The 23,148-nt window shown below is 37.5% G+C and overlaps 1 protein-coding gene across 2 annotated transcripts in view; it reads left to right on the plus strand.

Moving 5' to 3' along the window:
• Positions 1-1,345: 1,345 nt before the first annotated feature.
• LOC125234529 (receptor-type tyrosine-protein phosphatase kappa) overlaps positions 1,346-23,148 on the plus strand; it is a 297,920-nt gene continuing 276,117 nt past the window's right edge. For both annotated transcript variants that reach the window (XM_048140795.1, XM_048140797.1), the window contains exon 1: positions 1,346-1,463. The gene's annotated coding sequence lies outside the window, so the exon portion shown is untranslated. The remainder of the gene's footprint in view (positions 1,464-23,148) is intronic.

Here is a 23,148-nt window from a genome sequence, read left to right on the forward strand (position 1 = left end):
CGGTCGTTTGACCGAGACGCCATTTCGATTTACATTAGCAGTGTCGAAATACACAATATGTATCTTTGTTGACAAAATGCGTCATTATTTCTGAGTCTGCTTGAGTTAACTAAACCAATATCTTTAAATAATTACTTGTCAAGAGCCAAATGTCACTGATGACAATGTCAACTAAAAATGCGCGAAATATGACGGCTCTGTGTCTGTACACAAAATTTGGCACGCACATTTACGTAAAATTAATAAAAAATTCACATGGATTTGTCCATGATTTCATTATGAAACAATGTATTTCATTCACTACCGCGACGACGGATAATGTATAGTAGATGTATGCGCATATTTTTATTTAGTTGTAGTGTGCGGTGACTAAATAAATGGTAGATGTTTTTTGTATGGAAAGCGAGCCACCTTAATATATAGCATAAAATGGCGACCATGCCTGACCGGACTGTATCCATGGCAACGAGTAATGAATGCCCAGGAAAAGCAGATTTACACAAGTACTTTCCTTATCCAATCATCAACAAGTCGCGTCTAATGAGTTCTCCATGACATCGCAATCTCTTGTTCAAATAATATCCGAATTAATTATCATTATCAGGCTAGTTTGATAATAGGTACTAGAGATGGGCCGAATACGGACTTTGCCGAATACGAATATTATAAATCCTGGCTTACAGTTAAAAACGTTTCAATTATTGGTAATGGGTACACATTTATTCTTATTAAGGCTCTTAATGTTCCTATAATTTAGTGCATAAGAAAGAGTTATTTTAAGTTTTTACAAAATTATTGTATTTTATATTTTAACGCATTTTTAACTCCCTTTTGTTGTTCCTTAGAATGCTGAAATAGGATATCATTATGCGATGAATTACGAAACAACTTACGCTATTTATTTACTTTGTTTATTCGGTAAATATTCGGCAATGTAACCGAACTATTTGGCCGAATACGAACATTGTAAAATTTGCCGAATACCAAATATTTACTAAATATTCGGCCCATCTCTACTAGGTTCAATATTATTCCATTGCTACTAAACAAACAAGATTTTCATTGAACCACTCAGAGCTTTAGATAATACGAGTATATCGTATGTAAAAACTTATTAGAATTCACTTGAATAAAGTACCTAAAGTAAGACATGGCAACTAAAAACTCTTGTAAAAAGGTGAGAAATTGTCGCGAAGTCATCAATATGACGAGAGTTTCAGCGGGATTCTCATCGGCGATTAACCATTAAATAAATTTTATTTGTGTGATAAGCGGGGCGGGGGCGGGGCGCGCAGGGCGGGCGGGCGCCGGCCCGCCGCCGTAGTCGCCGCTTGCAGCCCGAGCCGCCGCACGCCCGGCCTGCTGACGCGCCGCCGCCGCCGCCGCCGCGCTAAAATTACCAACACTGATGACCTACTGACAGTGAATTGTGTTCGAACCCGTAGTGAGTGTCTTCATCTACCGTAAGTATCCATTTTGACGGACACGCCGAGGCGAGAGAATGCGAATCTTCATCACCATCACCTTTTCGGTTGGTTTTACGCATAAGGTCGGTTAGTATTTAAAAATAGCGCAGGAATTTCATTCTGTAGCGCGAGATGAGTTGACGAGTAATATTCCGGGAGGCAAGAAATAGTTATTTGTTATACAAGAGTGCAAAGTTGTATTTTAACGCCGAGTGTGGAATTGAAAAACGAGCAAGCGAAAGGATTCTATAGTTGAACCACGAGCGAAGCGAGTGGTTCGAGAATAGAATCCTGAGCTTGCGAGTTTTTCAACACACGAGAAGTAAAATACATTTGCACTCGTGTGTAACACAAAATTTTTCCCCTCACTATAGCGAGGAAACTACAACGCAAGAAACGCCTTAATCACTGCTTCCAGTAGTTACACAGGTGGTAAAACATCTTCATTACTAGATTTACTCACTTTTATCAATTTTAAAGCAGAAAATTTGCCTCTATTCAAGGTCAAATTACTTTACCCACTAGTGGATAAAATGCGTTTTTACCCGCTGGTATTAAAGGACAAAACACGTGTTTCCGAGCTAGTGAGGGGAAAACAAACTAATTCATGCCAAGGCTCGGAGCTGGGATCAAAGATTTCCTAAACCTCAAACGCAATGATAGTAAATGTGTCCGTATCAGATGGAGAAATGAGATTACTGGTCAGATCCCGAGGGGCGGCTTCGACCCGCGGTTCGTTAACACCAAGAACTATCTTGGAACTAGAAAAAACGAAATAAAAAGTATTATCCTTGGTGGAGAAATGAGCGAAAATTTCTTGAGTGTAAAAGTTTTTTGAAGGGTATTAAATGAAAGAGCAGTGTTATTGCATTAGCTTCGTAGCTCGCGCTTTCGATGCTTTTTATACGAGGAGACGTACCCGCTCTTTTTCGTCTAAAATTGTGAGGTTTTTAATTAATGAAATATGAAGAGAGAGTAAGTCGAGTACCACTAGAAACATGCAAAATGAATTAAGAATGCATGTAGAAATACTTGGTATTTAAATAACGGCTGTAGGTAGACGGTGAAATAAAGAGCAACAGCCATACTTTGCATAGTGATTTTTGAGGAGACCTCAAATTCGTATGGCTGGTCTTTTTTTATTATAAATGGCCTTACTCTTGGCCACAGACTAGCCAAAGGTGTGGCCTACGATGGAGTGAGCTCGCCCAGAAGATGCCTGTTCACCCTTGATTTGAAGGTTGCCGGGTTATATGAGCTCGGAAATATAGCCGCCGGCAAGTAATTCCACTCCTTGGCAGTGCGTCCTTGGTCTTTTTTATTTGGCCGTGTATTTGCAACATAAAAGATTGTAGAAGTTTAAAGCCAAGACCTTTGAAAACAAGAGTTTTCCTTACCAGTCGTTTCCATCACTGCGTGGATATAAACTCGGTTGACAGCCTAAATAAACCAAAATGGCTTCGCATCAATCGCATCAAACAGCTATTTGTGTGTTACGAGACCACGTCTATAGAATATTTATTTACGACTTTTTTTTATGTGTACCCTCGATCTTGTCTTTGTAGACAATTGGTAGCATGATAATGGTGACAGTTCTGAATTTATTTGCTTAGGTACCTATATTTAAGTATATTTAAGTATGGGAAAACGTGCATAAAAGAGCTACTTGCTATTTTTGTAGTTTTGTAAAATTGTGTAAAATACCTATAGGGTTAGGGCCGGCGTAGCTTTATTTGACGTTCATATGCGCATTGTAATACCTATGCCTATTTGAAAAATAAATATTTCATTTTCATTTCATTCATTTCATTTTTATTTTCATTGCAAAAGCTTGTACAAAAAGCGTTTAGAAAGTACCAAATAGCGCAAGTAACTTTTTATAAACTGGTGTTCTTTCCTACCAAAATTCCTCTATTTGTTTGTATATTTCCACTTTGATACTGCAAATTTTACTACAGGCCATCCATCGAATTCCATGATTATTTTATCACATGATTATTCGAAACGACTCGAGCAGTAATCGAGAGGAATAAAAATTATCTATAGTCTGAAATAAAAGATCAATCACTTAGATTTTGACAGACTAGAAGCTTGCTAGTTTTGTTTTTTCTACTCGTCGACTTTAATCTGTCAATTAGGACACCACAGACTAAACTATAAGTGCTGATTTTTCAGTGTTGGATAGTCTTTGACACTTAGGGCCGGTTGCATCAAACCGTCTGTTAGTTACAGTTAAAGCGTTCGTTATTTTTTTTTGCATGGGAAATTCCATAGACATCTGCTGCGTGACGATGATGTGTCTGTCAAATTTGGTTGATGCAACTGGCCATTAGTCAACTATAATATTTAATTACAGTTCACTTTAGATAACTGTAATAATTTCAAAAATAGAACTTCATACAAGTTCTTTACTAATTTGCGATACCTGGCAAATTTTTCTGCATCTGAAACTATTTTTTTATCTATCGCGTTATCGACCAATCAGAGACAGTTATTAGAAACATTTGGTTGCCAGGAAATTCGATGTTGATACAACGGTGAACGACGCTATTAACATTCATTTTAACTTGAATGATGATATTGTTCGTCCATTGATGATGAAGATGATGACTCATAGAAAAAGTATTGTAAGTATACAATAGTGATATAATTGAGCTTTTCACTCTCGTACCGTACTATTAGGCACGTCGTGGCCTAAAATATATGGTACTCTCTGAAAAGCTCTGTATTATATCACGATAGTATAAAATACTATTTTTCAATAGGTAATAACTCTGAAACTATATAGGCGAAATCCAGAAAAGTGTATATGACATTTTTGTCTTAAAATGGGATCAGGAATATGCTCTTAACATCTCTCCCAATGCTCACCGTGTATGTACCTATACACCTATAGTCTTCACAAGATAAGAGTGAATTTCTGTCGTGTTTTCTATAATTTCTCTAATACATGTTTCACGCGATCTCGAACATTCCTTACGCTACTCGTGATACAATTATGTTCAGAACTACGAACATTTCTCTAAACCTGATCACAAGGACGTGTGGTAAAGCTCACTTAGGGAGGGCGCACACGGGGGCGACAGTCGCTCGACGACTTTTTTGTCTCTGTCGTCACCCCTGGCGACAGTCTCCGAGGTGCGCACACTGGAACGACAGCAACGTAACCACAGACTACTAAAAAGCTATTACCATAGACTAATTCTATTATCTTTGGATATTTCGGATGCAACTTTTTCTTTTTTCATGAAATTGAGAGCCTATCTAAAATATTTTTTTTGGTACTTCAGAATGAGTGTTTAAAAGTTTTGATGATTTTACAACCCGGGATCGTTTTTTCTTAATATTGTCGGAATATTCTTTTAAATTCTTGTCATATAAAATCAGTCTTTCCTCTACTTCTTCAATTAAAAGACAGATATCAATGTCGTCTTCAACAATCTGCATTTAAAATTATCTTTTTTTTCGAATAACTGGCAACATTGACAACCGACCGACGACTGTTTTGTCGCCGTGTGCGCACTTGCATTGAAACCCATAGGGAAGGAGACAGTTGCGTCGCAGGCCTGTCGTCGACCCCTGCGACAAAAAAGTTGCGTCGCAACGTGTGCGCACCTTCATACTAGCCCATAGAACGAGCGACGGAGACAAAACTGTTGCGTCGCCCGTCTGCGCCCTCCCTTAAATGAAGAGTACAGGCATACAGGATGGTTTTAATATAGTGGTTAGAAGTAAGATTTTTTAAACTTACTTACTACCTATTTGGTTAATTTTTATTGTTATAATTATCTCTAACTTATAGATATGTTGAGTTTCATTAAGGGGTTCTGTTGTAACTTATAACTGTATTCGCATAATATAAATGAAATATTATGTTTATAAGCTATTTTCGTTTTCCAACAGTGGTCCACAACAATAACTCGCTGATAGAAAAAAAAATACATTATAATGTTTTTTTATTAATATATTATTTAAAAAATATATCTCCATTAATCTAATGCAGCGTTTTAAAATGTTTGCTTGTTTTAAATACCCAATTAAAATCAAAAATATCAAAATCAAGTTCATTATCTTTTGATAAGAGGCATGTACACAAGGAATAGTACATTACATCAGAGGCCGGGAAAATGAGGATTTCCGGCCAAGTGGGTATATAGGGATACGAGGCCGGGAATCCGTTTTCACGCCGAGGCATGTATAGTGCTTTTCTCAAACATACAATGAAATAAAAAAAATGCTCTAAAGGACAATATTTTATAAAAAAAAGTTACCTTGCAGGCCTAGGCCTAAAATAATATGAAATCTCTCGAGTTGTTGCGCCCAAAAAGCGATACCTCCCAGCCCATTTTAAGGAACGTAAAGACAATATTTAATTGCATGTTTGAGAAAATGAGTATTTTAAAACTGCTGATTTACTACATCCTGCATAATACATATTACAACATCATTGTATTGGCAACGCGTAGCAAATTTAGTTACATCTGCCCGTATTTTGTAATCCGATGTAAATGATTTGTCTGTCTGCACGCGCTTTAATTATAAACGGAAGATATATTTATTCGCACAGGGTTCGGCCATCTGTTGAGAAAAAGTGATATATATATATTACTTGTTTCTGTTCGTTGCAATACTAAAAATTTAAGCTAAAAGCTGATGCTAAACGAATTGTTCTTTTTCGTTAATCAATTATGTATTTATTGGTACCATCAAGTACAATCTAGCAAGATACAATCTATCTTTTTTATTTGTAAGATTTTTAGTATAAGTGTTTATTTGTAAGTTTTTGCTATGTTGTTGTTTGTTAAAATAAATAAATACATGTCAAATAGCAAAAAATAATAGAAAAAATTAAAAAGTGGCAACATCGGAGTAGCGTCCCTCTTTATCACAAATATTGATTTGAAAGGGACAGCACCACGATGTTTGCAACTTTTTAATTTCTGATGCTTTTTTTTGTACAACTATATTTATAAGTACCTATACGGATATAAATCCCGTTCAAAAATTCTCAATTACACCTTTTGAACATGTTTGCGCATAATTCTGTCTCACATAGTATCACGGTAAAAATAACATCCTGTATAACTAACTAACAATAGTACTGTAAGGCCGGTTGCACCAAATCGTCCTAATACTAATATTATAAATGGGAAAGTGTGTGTGTCTGTTTGTTTGTTTGACCGACGAATGGACGTGTTTTTTATATAAGTGGTGTTAGTTGAAGGGATAGAGAGTGTCATAGGCTACTTTTTGCCTCTTTGTAACCCCGCACTTCCCTAAAATGGGGGGGGGGGGGGGGGGGGGTGGAAATTTGTATGGAGAATTCCACAGTTTTCGAATTTAACGCGAGCGAAGCCGCGGGCAAAAACTAGTACAGAATATTGAGTGAGAGTATAACTAGGTAACAACAGGCGGTCTTATCACTAAAAAGCGATCTCTTCCAGACAACCTTAGGGTAGCTGGAAAAACTTACTATCTACGTATCTGGTAGTAGTATATATCTACATACATACATACAATCACGCCTGTTTCCCAGAGGGGTAGGCAGAGATCACGGATTACCATTTACTACGATCTTGACAAATCACTTTCGCTTCACACACTTTCATAACGTTTCTCATACACGCTCGTCGGTTTCGAGTACTTCTGACCTGGCCTTTTTGCAATATTTTCCCGATTTGAACAAGAAAAGTTCGCCTAGGTCTTCCAACTGACCCTTCCACTCTTTTTTCATATACTTTCTTCGTTACTCTCCTCTCATCCATCCTCTCTTCATGCCCGAACCACCTTAACATACCCATCTCAATCTTTGTCACCACATCTACATCCACTCCACACTTCTCTCTTATCACGCTATTTCTGATCCTATCACTCAACTTCACACCAGCCATGCTTCTTAACGCTCTCATTTCCACCGCATTCACTTGACTTTGATGTCTTTTCTCACACACCCAAATTTCACTACCATACATAAGTATATATCTAACTTTAAAAAACTCATTTCATATAAAAATTTTGCGCAGTTAATCCATACTAATGTTATAAATGGGAAAGTGTGTTCTGTTTGTTTGTCCGTCTTTCACGGCAAAACGGGGCGACGGATTGACGTCATTTTTTAAGTGGAAATAGTTGAAGGCATGGAAAGTGACATAGGCTACTTTTGTCTCTTTCTAAAGCAAGCAAAGCCGCGGGCAAAAGCTAGTAAATTATAACTATCCTTCCCGTCCCTTACTGTAGTTATACTCTGTAAGATAATATATTGCTCTCACTTCACATAAAAATTAATAATCCGAGCTAGAAGTAGGACAGAGCGTATATTGCATTACTTTCCCACAGACGTCTCTGAGTGGCACTATTAGGGCCACACGAGCGTTCCGCAAACATCGGGTACCATCGACAACACTGTTAGCTATACATTTGTAATCCTTATTACAAGGGCATAAAGTCTACCGATGGTTAGCTAAGTGTTGCTGTTAGTACACGGAGAGGCCAGTATACCGGGTGAAACAAAATTGGTAATACAAAATAATATTTTCTGGATCTATTCATGATTACGATCAACTTTTACTATGGGACTTATATTGAATTCGGCAAAAAAAATGTGTAAATTCTGGTATCTAGTTCATTAATATGTATGCAAATTTGCAAGGAATTAGTATGGAGAAATGCGTACATAATAATGAATCATATCAAAAGTTGGGTTCATAATTTGTATGAAGATGTAGATTTTGAAGTGATGTTTTCGAAGATGGTTCCATAGTAAAAGTTGGCTGTAGTCTGTAGTCATGAGTAGATCCAGAAAACATTATTTTGTATTACCAATTTTGTTTCACCCGGTATGAAATATAGGGTTTTAGTCAGACTTCTACGAGTAAAACATTATTTTGTATTACCAATTTTGTTTCACCCGGTATTGATATATAGGGTTTTAGTCAGACTTCTACGAGTATTACATGAGTTTAATACAAATATACAGTTTATAATATATCTAGACGTGGCAGTTTGATAATGACAGTATCTGGCTCTTTCAATAGATATGTGTTGAAAAGTGACGTTCGCTCTGGCATGTGGATGATACGCATATCCTAGTTCAGACTCTCGTAGTAATTTCTCCCTATCTTTCTTACGAATTTTATACTGCCATACTTCCTAACCTAATGTGTGCTTACCTTACTTCCTATAAGTACTTCTAGAAGTAGAACAGAGCGTATATTGCATTAGTTTCCCACAGACTTCTCTGAGTGGCACTATTAGGGCTGCACGAGCGTTCTGCAAACATCGGGGACTCGCTTTGTACACGGAGAAGCCAAGCGTAGCTAGGGTTGTGCCAAACAAAATAGACACCAATATTTTTACGAATTTAAAAAAATTGCATTTTTTTATTAATTTGCAAATTTTTAGTCTTGTAGTTAGATTATTTTTATCTTTTTATCAGGCTATCAACTTGGCATCTTAGCCCTGCAAATCTGCCTATAAGAGTACCTACCGAATATTGACGGTACAAAACTACTTGATAGTGACAACCCTAGACCAGGCAGTTTTGGGACATGTACATTCTAAGAAACCTTGCCCAACATTGCCCGTCGTCATTCTGGCCTTAAATGAGTTTATTTACACGAAAAACTACATAAAGCACCGAAAAGAGCATATTTACTTACCATATGAGTACTCCACAAGTGGCTATAACAGATATTTTCGCACTTTAATAAAAGTTTTGAACACATCGAAAAACCACGTGGTTGCTTTCCAAGCGTTGACACCGGCTGAGTTCAAAAGTACCTGTATTACCAGGAAAAAATATGTTAAAATGGGTTGCCAGATAAATTCTACAAATTTTACTATTTATGGAAGAAAAAAATATGTAACGGTTTGGTAGAAAAGTAAGTTTTTATAAAATGGGCAAAATTGTGGCAGGTTGGCAAAGTTGTAGCAGTTGACGGTATAGTGAAATATAGGGTTTTAGTCAGACTTTACTACGTGACTGTACGATCACTAAACCAATACCTACTGAAAATATCTAGAATCGGGTAGGGTTGGAAAGTCCATTTTTAGGGTTAACGTTTTTCATATCTGGTTTGGTTTACTAAAAAAAAAATTAGATGAATCCAGAAACTATATACAATATTTTATATCTATTAATACGCCCATGATTAATGAGTCAATTTCTGAAGAAGAAGTCACGTGATAGCACGACGATCAAATGGCACTTCCTGTGGAAACACATCGGAATATCCCGTCTTATTCCTTAAATCTAGAATATTTAGATGGACTGTTGAAAGCCATTAATTATTTATGCCAGTGTGAAGTGTTATGGTGAGCAGTAATTGTGTTATGATTGGAGAACTACTGAGATCGTATAAATCAAAGACGGAAATATGCGTGAAATTAGCAACTTTGTAGCGCTTGCGCACTGTTTTGACTGTTTTGTGACTCAACATCAAGGCTCGGAAAAAGCCAGTTATTTTGAAAATTTATTATAAATAAAAATTAGTGTCCATTTATATAGAAAGTGTTCGTTCACGGTCTACAGACGTCAGTACACTTGACAACTAATCAAATCATTTACGGAACTATCTTTTGTTTGTCTGTGATTTCATCTGCGTGGAATTACTGGTTTAGGCCGAATAGAAAATATACCAAGATTTCCCTAACCTACCACATTTTCCCATTCAGTAAATAGTGTGAAAATATGCATAATATATATTAGCTACCTGACAAGGTCGAAAAGTGGGGGAATTTAGGACAACAATAGTACTTAATGCAGAGATTTTTCGCGAATCCTTATAATAACTTTTTTCATTTCACTATGTAAATATAAAGGATTATGATATGTTTATGACATTATTGTTTCCTAGTCGCATTCTACACAATATTAATTCCACATAGCTGATGTTTATCACATGCGATAAGTATTCTTAATTGTAGTTCCTCGTACAAGCTTTCATACCTCACGGTCGAATATTTAATTACGGCATCGTGAAGCCATACTTATTTATTAATTATGAAAGCTATGTGATATAATGATATAGCTGAGCATTTTCTAATAAAACAATATTAATTTTCTAATATCGAATATCTCAATTAAGTCAAGTACCTATACTTAACAATCTGCTTGATATTTCGCTTCTTTGTACAATTAAATGAAACGGTTTTGATTATACAATTATAAGGTACAGCGGGGCAAATCTCGACTGGGAGGGCAAATGTAACTGGTTCATTTTTTCCATGTTTTACAATGTTTGCATTATTAAATAGAGTGTCCATCGGTTATATATGGTAGGCGCGTTCAGTGGATACATGTAAAACTCAACATCATAGTGTAATAATGGAAAAAATGGATCAGTTACAATTGACCCCCAGTCGAGATTTCAGCCCCGCTGCGGGCCGATTTTTGAGTCTCACGCGTTCGAATTCAGAAAATTGTCACTTATAAAAATAATAAGCAAGTCACCGTTTTCAACCGGTATTTTAGTGACAAAATCCCGTATGCGAGATTCAAAAATCGCCCCCCTGTACCTTAATCGAAATTCAGTCAAAATATCGTACACAATTCAGCATTAGCTATGAAAGAAATCGTTTAAAAGATACATCAGAAAAGAGGAGAATCTGTCATCAGATAAGCTGGATGCGGGTTAGACAGCCTTAGCCGGTGATGACTGACCGGAAATGGCCCTGCACCGGATATTGCTTCCGACCGTTTCCGACCTCAGCCCTTAAGGACATTAAGTTAGGTTAAAATTAATTTTACGGTTGTAAAACGGTTAAAGTTAGCTTTTGTGGGTTACTTTGGACTCAGTTTGGTTGTAGCGGTGAGTGGTTTTCATCGGTACCTATTAGTTCACACCTTGTACAGTTTTCTTTAGCAAACTTTAGGCTTTTGAACGGGCCATATTTTCAGTGTCATTTAAGTTAAAGTACCACCCGGCGTCTCATGCTTCCAATTTTATCACTTATCCACGTGGATAAGACATCTGTCACTCTCACACTTACTTGCCAAAACGAGATGGATACTTTATCCACATAGATTAGCGATTTAATTGGAAGCATAATACGCCGGCTGGGTGACCAAGTTTCGCTTAGAGTTCGAAAACTCGCGTTTTCCGGGACCTAAGTGCGTTTTCACATTATCCGATCCGATATCTGATGTAGGACCGATATCCCATACATTGAAGCCGCCATCTTTGATTTTTGCCTTTGAAATGCTTCCAACATCCGATATCTGCGGGTCTAAGCACAGACCGCCTGGTTTAAAGTGCTCCTTTAAAGTAAGTATTATAGATTAGATATTAAGCTAACGAAAAAATTAAAAATCAAATTTCTACTATACAAACAGCACAATTTCAAATTGAAATAGACATAATCATACACCCACTGGTGGACGAGCCCAAGGCCTACTGGTGACCGAGCCGGGAATCGAACCAGGGTCTTCAGCCACTAGACCACCCGCCGCCGGGAAGAACAAATCAAAAATATTCAATAAAATAATTTGATTTGTTTTTAGTAGCAAAATTTCAAATTGATACATCGTTAAGCAAAGAATTACAAATGCGCTTTGAGACTTCACGGGCACATGCAGGTTGAAAATAAACTCCGTATAATCCCCTCCGACGGTCATTGCCTAGTTGCTGAAATTTATTGTTCAGACTTCTGGACAAAACGTTTATGTCGTAAAGAAAGGGTGGATAATATTTATAAGATGTAGCATTAGAAGTGCTCATTCATGGGTACAGCAGACTTCTTTCTCGGTAGTCTTTCGAAGGTTCCGGGGCAACCTGCCGAATTCTACGTCGGGACAGACGACGCAACGAAGCCTCGACGTTACGTCCTCACCTTAAATAAAATAAATAAAAATAAAAAAGCCTTTTATTCTAATTGCACTATTACATTTTTTCTACATTATTTTTTATTTAATTATGCTGGAGCATTAGACTCTTTTTGGGTGAAGGCCTCCTCCATCGATTTCCACATGTCCCTATCTTTGGCAGTTAGGATCCAGTTTGGGCCAACTGATTTTTTAATATCTTCGTCCCATCTTGTGTATGGTCTGCCGCTGCGACGTTTGCCTAGAGGGCCGCACCATCTTGTGACTTCCGCTGTCCACCTGCCATCCGTGAGTCGTGCCACATGACCAGCCCATCTGAATTTCAAGCTTTTTGCGTAGCTCAGAGCATCTATATTTTTCGTTATGCTTCTTATTTTTGTATGTCAAATTTTCTGTATTTTTTTTATTTTTAGAATACTGCGTTCCATGGCCCTTTGGCAAGTAATTATTTTGTTAGAAGCTTTGTTCGTGAATTTCCAAGATTGGCTACCGTACGTTAGGCATGGCAGTATGCATGAGTCCATTATCTTTCTTTTTATCGCTATAGACATGTTGCTCTTTAGTATTTCCTTGAAGCTCCAGAACTTGTTCCAGGCCAGTCTTGATCTTCTTTCTATCTCTAGTTCGTTGTTGTTAGTAACAACGTCCTCACCTTAATCTAGTTAATATTTTGTCATGTATTTTTAGTTACACAGTGCTTTGGTTCTTACTGTTATGCTGTGTAAAATATTTGAATTAAATAAATAAATAATAATTATAATAAATAAATGGGCCGTTTTCTTAAACTTGTCCACCTCACTTTTTTTGTAACTTGGGTATTTTTTACGCGATTCATACTCAGAATCACGAGGTCTTTCGATCTTGATAGGAGAAAAAATGTAAGCGTGTTTAGTAAAACGTCCCACTTTGTCGGTTACCATTAAGGCGAGATTTACTTGTATCTTATATCAATAAACTGACAAAGCGGCTTTATAGCAATCGACAAAGTGGGACGCCGTGCACTGCACACTGACAAATGTCCTAAGATTTCTATACATTTTTTAAACCTTCCATTTCGTTACCGTCATACAAAATGTATGAAAAAATGGTAACGGAATGGAAGAAAAACCTTGGGACACTTTTTTTCACCTATTAGGATTGAAAGAGCTCGCGATTCTGAGTGGAAACCACATAAAAGTTTCCAATCTAAAGAAAAAGTGGGGTGGACAACTTTGAAAAAAATGATCCACCTAATAATTTCATGTTACTTAGATTTATGACTGTTTCGATTGTTTATTGATGAAATAGCTTGCTTAGATAAGCGTTTTCATAGTGAAATAATCTAAAAACTCGTTAAAACAAAGGCATTTAGAATCACGTTTTTTGAATTTTTAACTAGGTGGGAATTATTGCGAAGAAAAATTAGCGAAGAGCATTTTAAAAATGATATATGAACATAATTTTTAGCTCCTAATTTATTTAGGTACCTAATACTTAATCAAAAATTTAAAACAATCAAGACAAAAGTGAGTTAAATGATACTTATGAATCTTATGATTAAAATGCATCAAATTATATGAAACAAATGTTTTTTCCGTTATGAGATACATTATATTATTCCTCTTCAAAATCAACGAACGTTTTTATCTAAACCGGCATAAACGTCGGTTCCCATTTCGCCCGCCATTTTTATCCACATTCGGTTTGTAACAAATGTTCGTGTAAACCGTGCGTTATCTCAGATATTCTGGGACACATTTTAATAACAAAGCCAATTTGAAAAACGTTTCAAAGCGTCGAGGAATGAATAATTCCGGACGGAATAAACTCCCGGCACAAGCGTTGTGACAGAACAATACGTTTTGGAAGTATTTCCGGAGTAGCCTTAGTGCGTTTTCACATTATCCGATCCGATATGGGATGTAGGACCGATATTCCGTACATTGAAGCCTCCATCTTTGATTTTTTTTTGTCCGATATCTTCGGATAAATCCTTGCAGACGTCCGATATCTGATCGGATCCCATCGCTGTGTCTCGCTCCAATGTATGCCGCGCTTAAAATGTCGTGGCACTTAGTGTTCGGAGCGGAGCTTTCGGCGGGGCGGGCGAGCGTCTATACAATATATCGTCACTACTTTTAAAAAATATCGTATCTCACGCTGTTCCTCAAAGTTAAAACGCAGTAAGTCTATATGCATTCCATACATACTTACTACAATTTTCTTTTCATTGACAGACGAAGATACAAGCCAACAAAGTGCAAAAATAAAAAATAGAAAAAAATGTTTTTTTTAAAAGTAGTGACGATATGCAGCGTCGACTCAGGACACTTGCATGAGCTTCAATTGTTTGACTTGCACGCCGCAAGCCTCGATCCGCTGCACACCCAATATGAATGAATTTATCAATGAATTCATTCATAAGTAATTACTCCATGCAATTCGCAAGTCACTGTATCTTTAAATTGGTAAAATCCTGTTAGCCGCATAATGAGTGGTCGGTTTAGTAGTACTTCACAAACAATCTGTGGAATTTCTATTCAGAATGTCCTCTGAGGGTTGAGGGACAGGTCCCGTAGCCGAATGGCATTTCTGCGACGTGAAACGAAATCGAAACGACGCAGAAAGGTAGTCTGGCTCTGTCATGCCAATACGCAAGAGCGATAGAGATAGATAGCTACGAAAGAAAGCGTGAGCGTTTCGTGAGCGTTTGTGCATTCGGATACGCACACAGGTCACAATAAAGGCGAGAACTTGTCGCCGTACTTTTACTTTAGAGTACCTACATTGAGTTTTAATAAAGTAATTCAACCGTGTCCGGCCCCAGTGAGCCCGCAATGTAAACCTAATTTGCCTTTGGCTCGCTGGGCTTCCCCATATTTTAGACTACGGGATGAGCGGAACATGTTTTAGCTTAAGATGTTAATTTAAGCGTTAATTGAGAAGTCTCGACTTCCTGGTCGAGTTTATCTTTTACTTCATTAAGACTATCATTTTAAGCGTTTGCTTCAACTCTGTCGTTTCCTTTGCTAATGTAATCGAGTATTTAATGCTTTATTCCTTGATAAGTAGTTCATTTGATATTGGACATCCATAATATAAATAAATATAAATATTGGGGGACACCTTACACAGATCAACTTAGCCCCAAACTAAGCAAAGCTTGTACTATGGGTGCTAAGCGACGATATACATACTTAAATAGATAAATACATACTTATATACATAGAAAACATCCATGAATCCGGAACAAATATCTTTGCTCATCACACAAATAAATGCTCTTACCAGGATTCGAACCCAGGACCGCGGCTCAGCAGGCAGGGTCACTACCGACTGAGCCAGACCGGTCGTCAAACCGGACCGGTCGGCTATATCCTTACTATACTTAATATAATATTATAAATGGGAAAGTGTGTGAGTCTGTTTGTTTGTCCGTCTTTCACGGCAAAACGGAGAGACGAATTGACGTGATTTTTCAAGTGAAAATAAATGAAATATAATATCAAAGTCAAAATGAAATATAAATTCAATAATTATAGTCCTAACGACTTAGACACTCTTCAAACACGCCGAGAAATTCGTGACCAGATATTTTTGTTTAAGATTTTACACGGTCTTATTGATGCTCCCGATCTACTTTCAAAAATATTTATTAGATGTCCTGATCGGCGAACTCGTTCCACAAATTTATTTGCAATTCAATCTGGGCGAACTACTTATGCAAGAAATAAATTCTTACCTAGAGCATGTAAGATTTATAACGAAAAATTTGGCGACATTGATATATTTCATTCAACCTTAAATCAATTTGTTTCCGCAATAAAAAATAAAAGTAGAAATAGTAATTAAATTATTAACTGTACCTTAGCAACCAACAATCACTCTCTTTGCATGTAACTTAGAACTGATAGATTTAAAATTTTACCTTTAGTATGTATTAGTAATAATTCTGAGCAACAGAGATACATGTGTTATACATTAGTGGAAACTGTGTGGCTTTTGTATGTGTATTGTGATTTGACTATATGTGTTGTATTTGCCTGTTTGTTTCCCAAAGGTTTAAATAAATAAATAAATAAATAAATAAAATAGTTGAAGGTATGGAGAGTGAAATCGGCTACTTTTTGTCTCTTTCTAACGCGAGCGAAGCCGCGGGCAAAAGCTAGTGAAATTATATTACGCGGATGTCCACCTGTCAAGCTTGTGTTTGTCGCCGTATTGACTTAGCTACACAGCAACGAAAAACTTTGTCTTCGCCCTACGACTCTTCTTGTGTAGTCTGTTATACTCTGCAAGGCTATTGATGATGATGATGATACCCAATGATACGTTTCATTTGTTTAAACCTGAAGAGGTCAGAAAATTCGAACTACTTATGAGTTATGACCACAATACAAAATTTAAATTTTGAAATAATCCCGATATACCTATATCGGTATTATTTCATATAGTGGACCGATTTCCATCAAACATGACTAAGAACAAAACAAACAAAAAAAGGGAGTGTAAAAGTTTCTAATGGGTTGGCAACGCGCATGTGACACTCCACGATGCCAATAGAAAGACACAAAGACAGACATCAGACACGACAAACTTATAAGACCCCGTCGTTTTTGCGTCGGGGGCTAAAAAGAGAATTCTCTAAGGGCCACTTGCACCAACGAAAATGGTGGGTTAACCCGAGAGTTAACCCATCATTTTGTATGGAATTTGACAGATGACAGCCCATTAACCCTGAGTTAAGTGCTCGGTGCAAGTGACGCTAAGAACTATAAGTTCTCTAATCTACTTCCAAATTGACTGGTACTGACTGACGGCGTATAGAAGCTTCTAGCAACTTCTTAGTCGCCATTGGTCGCGTCGGCTCCTCATTTATTTCCGAACCCGACTAGCCATTCGATTGAAACTTCGGTCACAATCGACAACTTGCGGCTACCTGGGGTTAGTTGGAATTAGAAAGAGGATGTTGATTTGATTTTTTGAGTACCTAAAATTATGCCACTGAATGTCATGAATGAATGACGGGTTTATGTGAAGTAATACTATACGATATAAGTGCGGAAAAGAGGAAGATAGAAACGGATAGCGATAAATCGGCACGAGTAACTAATTTCCTTCTCACAAGTGTATCGTACTTTTTAAAATACTGATGGACCTCTAAAGTTTCGGCCTGAAATGAACCACTTTACGCACTAATGCGGGCAAAAAACCCTATCTGTACTGAAAACGTTAATTTTGACTTTTACGGATAAGTGTAATATCGCAAGGACAAAGACATCTTACTCAAATATTAGTGGCATTGTTCGGATTCGGCAGTGCGACTAAACAGTAAATACTGATTCAAACTTTCACGATTTTTACACATATTTAAAATTGCAAACGGGACTTAATCGTGTATTTACTATGTTTTAAACACTATGTTTTAAACACTAACCTCCGACGTTTCAAGGACGGCATTGTCCCCGTGGTCTCGGAGCAGACTGGCTGAAGTTGACATCAACATCTTCTAGCTGTACGAGTTTTTCGAACTACCCGCACCTGGTCCTGACTACCCACTTGAACAGTTTGTGCACTAGGGATGTCACCTTGTCGACACACAACACTCACGATATTCGGTTTTTCAACCCGCGATATTTGTTTCTTCTTGCATTTACTAATGACCGGGTTCCATAGTAAATACGCGATTAAGTCCCGTTTGCAATTTTAAATAAACAGTAAATAGTTAGCAAAATATGGGAATAAAGTTGTCGAGTACGCGGAAAATATCACGACACTATTTAACATAACAAAAAAAACTGTATAAAAAAAGCTATTGAAATGCGCAGTGGAACACAATAATAGTCTGAATTAAATATCGAAACAAGTTCGAATATTAAAAGTTCGAAATCCGCTTTTGGTCGACAATTGGCAACTTAACAAACCCTTAATAAACCCTTAATAAATACAATTAATGCAAACTGTTCTTCTGACATGGCAATTGACTATATTTACGGCTATGAATGTATAAATGTATGAATTGACTGCCGAAAACTTTAGTAAGAATATTAATATTTCTTGATAATAATTTTGAGTCCATACTTAAGTCGAGAGCTGAAACAGATATTTCCGATATTATTAAGGAGTAGCACAAGAAACACCAATGGGAAAAATGTAAACTGAAGGATTTAAGTTAACACGTTCGCGGACGCGTATTCTATAGCATACGTTTTTGTACTCCTTCTGGTGACGCGTATGCTATAGAATACGTTATTTGGTTTGAATTTCTGCGTCTGTTTGCTTAGTAATCTGCTTGTTCACAGTATAATATTATTCACCAACATTTCCTCTACCATTCACTAGAATCATAGTATGCATACTGCAATATTACATAGTTTTATCGCAGTTAAAAAATATGCTGTGGCGTCACAGATCGAGTTCACCTTTTTGTGACGCGTATGCTATAGAATACCTCTTTGTATGGAAATTTGCGCAGTAGCCCCGCGAGTGTCACCGGGAGTTGGCCCGTGAAATGTGGCCAAATTTCGAGCGCAAACGCAATTTTACGGATTGTTTAAAAAATCATAAGTAATTATTTTTACAGTTTATATATAATTTTGTGTTGCGGTTTTGTTAACAAACATGTCCACTGTCGTTTTATAATAATACACCGTGATTTTGGTTATGATAAATTAAGAAAACCGAAGCATGTTTACACCTATTATTTGAGTAATTTCCTTCGTACTTAGTCATTGCTTTGCTCATATAATTGTGAATAAACCCTATTTCTGGTTGATACTGACTGTTTACGTTAAATTATATCTTTTTGAGTGAATTTTGTTGGTGTTTAACTACTTGAACTTGGTTTAGATGCTTGTAAAAAAGTATATAAAGCTGGGCGAATCATCGCGTAGTGAGAGGTAGTGGATGAGTTCTACCCAGAAATCATCGCACCAAACGAAGGCCTTTAGCACCTATACAACAGCAGGTTTGAACAAACATTATTCTAGTCTCAATGACGAAACGGGTGACTACAGTTCTGACGAAAGTTAGGTACTCCAAAAGAGTCTGTAGTAGATACACATTTAGACAATTCTTCTTGTACCAAAAAACTGTATTCGTGAACAAGCTTTATACTTTTATTTGTGGGCATCATCCCCGCAGCCAGAAACACTAAATGTTTTATTTGATATGATTCTACAGTATGAATCTGCTGTATCACCATCTATGGATCGTATGCTATAGCATTCGGTGTCATATAAGATCACATTTTGACTCAGTATTGTGTCACGGTATGCTATAGCATCGTATGCTATAGCATACGGTGTCACATAAGATCACATTTTACCTCTGTATTTTGTCAGGTATGCTATAGCATCCGAATGCTATAGCGTTCCTCGTCACATAATAACCCTAATATAAGCTGTCTAGGGACAGGTATGCTATAGCAGTCGAAAAATTCCCATACAAAATATTGGTGTCCCAGAGGGGTGACTGAGCGTCCGCGAACGTGTTAAACGCTCTCTTTGAGTACCTCTAGAATTAAAGTAGCGCCTGACTAAACATTATCTAGGGAACTATTAAAAAAGAAATCCGATAAGATTCCAATAAAAAAAAAAATAGTCCTAGCGGTCCTTTTCAGTGAAGGAAAACATCGTGAAGAAACCGAACTAAGTCAAACAACTCCAACAAGGCCTAGTTACCCATCGGATTGGAAGGTCAGATGGCAGTCGCTTTCATAAAACCAACTGGCCTACGCCAAATCTTAGAATTACTTGTCAAAGCGGACCCCAAGCTCCTAATTATGAGACTTGGCAAATGTCGGGATAACGCAAGGAGGATCATGGATAAAATCAAAAAACAAAAAATAGTCCTGGCTGTCCTAAAAGCGAAAGATCCAAATGAGCAAACTACTAACTGGTCGAATACTGTCGAATATTGGTTAAGTTGTCGAGGACTACAGCAGATCATCATCAGCCTCCTTGCGTTATCCCAGCATTTGCCACGGCTCATGGGAGTCAAAGGTCCGCGTTGACAACTTATCCCAAGATTTGGTAGGCACTAGTTTTATGAAAGCGACTGCCATCTGATCTTTCAACCCGAAGGGTAACTAGGCCTTAATATTGGGATTAGTCCGGTTTCCTCACGATGTTTTCCTTCAGCAAAAAGCGACTGGCAAATATCACATTATTTTTCGCATGTACATACATACATACATACAATCACGCCTGTATCCCATAAAGGGGTAGGCAGAGCACATGAAACTACTAAAGCTTCAGTGTCACTCTTGGCAAATAAGGGGTTGAAAGAAAACGAAACTGTGACATTGCAGTGACAGGTTGCCAGCCTCTCGCCTACGCCACAATTTAACCCATACCCCATAGTCGCCTTCTACGACACCCACGGGAAGAAAGGGGGTGGTGAAATTCTTAACCCGTCACCACACAGGCACATAAATATTTATTTTATATTTATTTATTTTATTTTATTTTATATATTTTCGCATGTAAGTTTCGGAAAACTCATTAAGAGCCGGGGCTCGAACCCGCGACCTCTTTTTTTTAAGTAGGCATATTCCAATGCGCATATGAACGTCAAATAAAGCTACGCCGGCTCTAACCCTGCGCCTCAGTCTCGAGAAGATTTCCCCCTCAGTTGAAGGGTGGATATATGAGACCGGCAAGAAACTCGGCGGGCCACTGTCTTCTTTTCAAAACATTACCTACATCTTATAATTAACATGCATTAAAAAACAAGATTCAATTTAACATGCAAAAGTTTTATTCTGTAAACAAGATGCAATTTAACATGCAAAAGTAGCATTACTCTGGATTGAAAGTCGTATACGCTCTTACCGCTAGGCCACCGCCAGGCGCTTTTTAATATAATAAAAAAAACAGTCGAATGACTTGTGGGCCAAGATAGTCACGGAATGGGAGCCCCATGAGTCGAACAGAGGACCCGGCAGACCTCGCCGGCGATGGCGGGATAACTTGGACTCCTTTTTGACAGACTGGCCAGTTTTAGCTCAAGATCGAGAAGAATGGAGAAAGAAGGGGGAGGCCTTTGCCCAGCAGTGGGACACAATAGGCTCATAACAACAACAAAAAAACAGTCCCTAGCTCTCCTATAAGCAAAAGATCCGAATGGCAGCGAACGACTAATTGGCCGAATACTCAGCTCATCGTTAGCTACTGCCTCGTTGTTGACTATTACGGTCACTTTGACTATCCTAATCAAAGGAGAACCTGATTGAAAGTCGAATAACTTTAAGTCTTATTTCGAGAGTTATCTACTTATATACAGCAGATATTTCTAATAATAAGGAGTATCATGATACTCATGATTAAGTAAATATTACACAAAATTTATAGATAACAAAAAAGAAATCCGTTAAAATTTTGACTGAATTTTTTTGACGACCGGTCTGGCCTATAGACGGTAGTGAGCCTGCTTAGCAGGCAGGGTGGTCCTAGTCGAATCCTGGTAAGGGCATTTATTTTTGTAATGAGCACCGATATTTAAGTCATGTTTTCTACTCAGTGTGTAAGAGGTCCTATAATATTTATTTGTTTATTCATATTTTTACCGAAATAAGATAATTTTACAAAATGGCAGCGCGCGACTAATTGGCTGAAGCCTTGGCTTGTCATTCGTCATCGCCTCATTGAAGTCTGCGGTCGCTTTGAGTTGGTACCTAATTAAAGGGGCGGCTGATGGAAAATGCTTTGAGCAATTGTGGAACTAGAATTTTTATACATGATTGTATGTCGTCTAAGATTTTCGGGTAATAAAGAGATAGTACCTGTAGGGCTAGCACATAACTGTCGCGAGAATAAGTCGAGCTTAGGCTCGGAGGTTTATACACACTAATATTATAAATTTAATGTTTGTTTGTCCGTCTTTCACGGCAAAACGGAGCGATAAATTGACGTGATTTTTTAAGTGGAGATAGTTGAAGGGATGGAGAGTGACATGGGCTACTTTTTGTCTCTTTCTAACCCTCCACTTTTCTAAAATGGAGGAGGGAGCAGGAAAGGGGGGGGGTGAAACTTTGTATGGAGCATTCCACAATTTTCGAATTTAACGCGAGCGAAGTTGCAGAAAAAAGCTAGTTGTACGAGTATTATAAGGAAAAACGCATGAATAGTCAAATATTCGCGATTACGAAATGGCAGCACGCAAGTAATTGGCTGAAGGCTTGGCTTGTCATTCGTCACCGCCTCATTGAAATCTGCGGTCGCTTTGAGCTGGTACCCCTTAAAGGAGCGGCTGATTGAAAATGATTTGAGCTATGGTGAAAGCCGTGAAAGTAGAATTTTCTTTATATTCAAAAATATTGCTGCAATCTTACACACTTTAGCCTGCGATACACATACATGTAGGTTGCGCAACTGGCATGCCAGCCATGTACAAAATTACTGGCATATTGACTGGCATGCCAGCCGCATTATAAAAGTACGTCTTTGTCGTCGAATATATTATTTCAAAGCGCTGCATTACATTTAATTTAGGTATCTGTGCGTTTTTAAAACAGCTAAAGTCGTGAACGGTTCACGTACCTAATTATTCTTTAAAGTTTCAATTATCATGAGCACGTAGTTAGTTGTCTATTTTGCTAACGAAATGAGTTTTCTTTTACTTTGTGAAAAACTGTTAATTGGAGAGAAGAAGAAACGTTTAATTGATTTAGATGTGGATTCTGTTTTTACAATTTGATATGATATCCATTCTTACAAAGACTGGACTTCTGGTTCTTACAAACGTTATTTTCCTGAATAACTCCAAGTTTCCGTCCAGTTTTCTCTCCTATCGTGTATTATTATATTAATCTGCTAAAAATACAATCTAAAATAATAAGGGAGTAAATAAATATTTCATTGCTCTAGGGAGCGGTTGCTT

This window comes from Leguminivora glycinivorella, chromosome 16 (genome assembly GCF_023078275.1).
Source record: "Leguminivora glycinivorella isolate SPB_JAAS2020 chromosome 16, LegGlyc_1.1, whole genome shotgun sequence".
In the NCBI taxonomy this organism is placed as follows: domain Eukaryota; kingdom Metazoa; phylum Arthropoda; class Insecta; order Lepidoptera; family Tortricidae; genus Leguminivora; species Leguminivora glycinivorella.